This window comes from Hordeum vulgare, chromosome 4H (genome assembly GCF_904849725.1).
Source record: "Hordeum vulgare subsp. vulgare chromosome 4H, MorexV3_pseudomolecules_assembly, whole genome shotgun sequence".
NCBI classification, from domain to species: Eukaryota; Viridiplantae; Streptophyta; class Magnoliopsida; order Poales; family Poaceae; genus Hordeum; species Hordeum vulgare.
The window spans coordinates 487,708,370-487,713,384 of NC_058521.1; positions in this window are offsets into that span (position 1 = coordinate 487,708,370).

Here is a 5,015-nt window from a genome sequence, read left to right on the forward strand (position 1 = left end):
CGTGAGAAAGTCGTCTCAAATCTGCCCTAAAAGCTCCATATATATAGGAGGAGGGAGGGGGACCTTGCCTTGGGGTCCAAGGGACCCTCAAGGGGTCGGCCGAGCCAAGGGGGGGGGGAGGACTCCCCCCCCAAACCGAGTTGGACTTGGTTTGGTGGGAGGAGTCCCCCTCCCTTCCCACTTCCTCCCTCTTTTTTTTTCTTTTCCTTTGATTTCTTTTTCTTGGCGCATAGGCCCCCTTGGGGCTGTTCCACCAGCCCACTAAGGGCTGGTGTGTCTCCCCAAAGCCTATGGGCTTCCCCGGGGTGGGTTGCCCCCCCCCCCCCGGTGAACTCCCGGAACCCATTCGTCATTCCCGGTACATTCCCGGTAACTCCGAAAACCTTCCGGTAATCAAATGAGGTCATCCTATATATCAATCTTCGTTTACGGACCATTCCGGAAACCCTCGTGACGTCCGTGATCTCATCCGGGACTCCGAACAACATTCGGTAACCAACCATATAACTCAAATACGCATAAAACAACGTCGAACCTTAAGTGTGCAGACCCTGCGGGTTCGAGAACTATGTAGACATGACCCGAGGGACTCCTCGGTCAATATCCAATAGCGGGACCTGGATGCCCATATTGGATCCTACATATTCTACGAAGATCTTATCGTTTGAACCTCAGTGCCAAGGATTCGTATAATCCCGTATGTCATTCCCTTTGTCCTTCGGTATGTTACTTGCCCGAGATTCGATCGTCAGTATCCGCATACCTATTTCAATCTCGTTTACCGGCAAGTCTCTTGACTCGTTCCGTAATACAAGATCCCGCAACTTACACTAAGTTACATTGCTTGCAAGGCTTATGTGTGATGTTGTATTACCGAGTGGGCCCCGAGATACCTCTCCGTCACACGGAGTGACAAATCCCAGTCTTGATCCATACTAACTCAACTAACACCTTCGGAGATACCTGTAGAGCATCTTTATAGTCACCCAGTTACGTTGCGACGTTTGATACACACAAAGCATTCCTCCGGTGTCAGTGAGTTATATGATCTCATGGTCATAGGAATAAATACTTGACATGCAGAAAACAGTAGCAACAAAATGACACGATCAACATGCTACGTCTATTAGTTTGGGTCTAGTCCATCACGTGATTCTCCCAATGACGTGATCCAGTTATCAAGCAACAACACCTTGTTCATAATCAGAAGACACTGACTATCATCGATCAACTGGCTAGCCAACTAGAGGCATGCTAGGGACGGTGTTTTGTCTATGTATCCACACATGTAAATGAGTCTTCATTCAATACAATTATAGCATGGATAATAAACTATTATCTTGATACAGGAATTATAATAATAACTATACATTTATTATTGCCTCTAGGGCATAATTCCAACAGTCTCCCACTTGCACTAGAGTCAATAATCTAGCCCTCACATCACCATGTGAATTACATTGTAATAAATCTAACACCCATACAGTTCTGGTGTCGATCATATTTTGGCCGTGGAAGAGGTTTAGTCAGCGGGTCTGCTACATTCAGATCCGTGTGCACCTTGCATATATTTACGTCCTCCTCCTCGACGTAGTCGCGGATGAGGTTGAAGCGTCGTTTGATGTGTCTGGACTTCTTGTGAAACCTTGGTTCCTTTGCTAAGGCAATGGCACCAGTGTTGTCACAGAATAAGGTTATTGGATCCAGTGCACTTGGCACCACTCCAAGATCCGTCATGAACTGCTTCATCCAGACACCCTCCTTAGCCGCCTCCGAGGCAGCCATGTACTCCGCTTCACATGTAGAATCTGCTACGACGCTTTGCTTGGAACTGCACCCCCATTAAGAATAAATACGTATCCGGTTTGCGACTTAGAGTCGTCCGGATCTGTGTCAAAGCTTGCATCGACGTAACCTTTTACGGCGAGCTCTTCGTCACCTCCATACACGAGAAACATCTCCTTAGTCCTTTTCAGGTACTTCAGGATATTCTTGACCGCTATCCAGTGATCCACTCCTGGATTACTCCGGAACCTACCTGCCATACTTATGGCCAGGCTAACATCCGGTCTAGTGCACAGCATCGCATACATGATAGAACCTATGGCTGAAGCATAGGGGACGGAGCGCATATGCTCTCTATCTTCCTCAGTTGCTGGGCACTGAGTCTTACTCAATCTCGTACCTTGTAAAACTGGCAAGAACCCTTTCTTGGACTGTTCCATTTTGAACCTCTTCAAAACTTTATCAAGGTATGTGCTTTGTGAAAGTCCTATCAGGCGTTTTGATCTATCCCTATAGATCTTAATGCCTAGAATGTAAGCAGCTTCTCCTAGGTCCTTCATAGAGAAACTTTTATTCAAGTAACCTTTTATGCTTTCCAAAAGCTCTACGTTGTTTCCAATCAGTAATATGTCATCCACATATAATATTAGAAACGCCACAGAGCTCCCACTCACTTTCTTGTAAATACAAGATTCTCCAACCACTTGTATAAACCCAAATGCTTTGATCACCTCATCAAAGCGTTTGTTCCAACTCCGAGATGCTTGCACCAGTCCATAAATGGACCGCTGGAGCTTGCACACCTTGTCAGCATTTTTAGGATCGACAAAACCTTCGGGTTGCATCATATACAACTCTTCCTTAAGGAAACCGTTAAGGAACGCCGTTTTGACATCCATCTGCCAGATTTCATAATCGAAAAATGCAGCTATTGCTAACATGATTCTGACGGACTTAAGCATCGCTACGGGTGAGAAAGTCTCATCGTAGTCAACTCCTGGAACTTGTGAAAAACCCTTTGCCACAAGTCGAGCTTTATAAACGGTCACATTACCGTCAGCGTCCGTCTTCTTCTTAAAGATCCATTTGTTCTGAATAGCCTTGCGGCCCTCAGGTAGTATCTCCAAAGTCCACACTTTGTTCTCATACATGGATCCTATCTCGGATTTCATGGCTTCTAGCCATTTGTTGGAATCTGGGCCCACCATTGCTTCTTCATAATTTGCAGGTTCATTGTTGTCTAACAACATGATTGATAAGACGGGATTACCGTACCACTCTGGAGCAGCGCGTGATCTCGTCGACCTGCGTGGTTCAACAGAAACTTGAACTGGATTTTCATGATCATCATCATTAACTTCCTCCTCAACCGGCGTCGCAACGACAGAGGTTTCCCCTTGCCCTGCGCCACCATCCAGAGGGATGAGAGGTTCTACAACTTCGTCAAGTTCTATCTTCCTCCCACTCAATTCTCTCGAGAGAAACTCCTTCTCGAGAAAAGCTCCGTTTTTAGCAACAAACACTTTGCCCTCGGATTTGAGATAGAAGGTGTACCCAACTGTCTCTTTTGGGTAACCTATGAAGACGCACTTTTCCGCTTTGGGTTCCAGCTTTTCAGGCTGAAGCTTTTTGACATAAGCATCACATCCCCAAACTTTGAGAAACGACAACTTTGGTCTTTTGCCATACCACAGTTCGTATGGTGTCATCTCAACGGATTTTGATGGTGCCCTATTTAAAGTGAATGCAGCTGTTTCTAATGCATAACCCCAAAAAGATAACGGCAAATCAGTAAGAGACATCATAGATCGCACCATCTCTAACAAAGTACGATTACGACGTTCGGACACACCATTACGCTGTGGTGTTCCAGGCGGTGTTAACTGCGAAACAATTCCACATTGTCTTAAGTGAGCACCAAACTTGAAACTCAGATATTCACCCCACGATCAGACTGTAGGAATTTGATCTTCTTGTTACGATGATTTTCCACTTCACTCTGAAATTGCTTGAACTTTTCGAATGTTTCAGACGTGTGCTTCATCAAGTAGACATAACCATATCTACTTAAATCGTCAGTGAAGGTGAGGAAATAACGATATCCGCCACGTGCCTCTATGCTCATTGGACCACACACATCGGTATGTATGATTTCCAACAAGTCACTTGCACGCTCCATTGTTCCGGAGAACGGAGTCTTAGTCATCTTGCCCATGAGGCATGGTTCGCACGTGTCAAGTGAATCAAAGTCAAGTGACTCCAAAAGTCCATCAGCATGGAGTTTCTTCATGCGCTTTACACCAATATGACCTAAACGGCAGTGCCATAAAAATATGGCGCTATCATTGTTTACTCTAACTCTTTTGGTCTCAATGTTATGTATATGCGTATCGCTATCAAGATTCAATATGAACAATCCTCTCACATTCGGTGCATGAACATAAAAGATGTTACTCATAGAAATAGAAGAACCATTATTCTCAGATTTAAAAGAGTAACCGTCTCGCAATAAACAAGATCCAGATATAATGTTCATGCTCAACGCATGCACTAAATAACAATGATTTAAGTTCATCACTAATCACGATGGTAGCTGAAGTGACACTGTGCCGACGGCGATTGCATCAACCTTGGAACCGTTTCCTACGCGCATCGTCACTTCGTCTTTCGCCAGCCTTCGTCTATTCCGCAGTTCCTGCTTCGAGTTGCAAATGTGAGCAACAGAACCGGTATCGAATACCCAGGCACTACTACGAGAGCCGGTTAAGTACACATCAATAACATGTATATCAAATATACCTGATTTTTCTTTGCCCGCCTTCTTATCTGCCAGATACTTGGGGCAATTGCGCTTCCAGTGACCCATACCCTTGCAATAGAAGCACTCTGTTTCAGGCTTAGGTCCAGCTTTGGGTTTCTTCGGCGGATTGGCAACAGGCTTGCCGCTCTTCTTCGAATTGCCCTTCTTGCCTTTGCCGTTTCTCTTGAAACTAGTGGTCTTGCTCACCATCAACACTTGATGCTCTTTACGGAGTTCAGACTCTGCGACTTTCAGCATCGCAAACAACTCGCCGCGAGACTTGTTCATCCCTTGCATGTTGTAGTTCAACACAAAGCCTTTATAGCTTGGCGGTAGTGATTGAAGGATTCTGTCAGTGATAGCTTCTTGCGGGAGTTCAATCCCCAGTTCAGCTAGACGGTTTGAGTACCCATACATTTTGAGCACATGT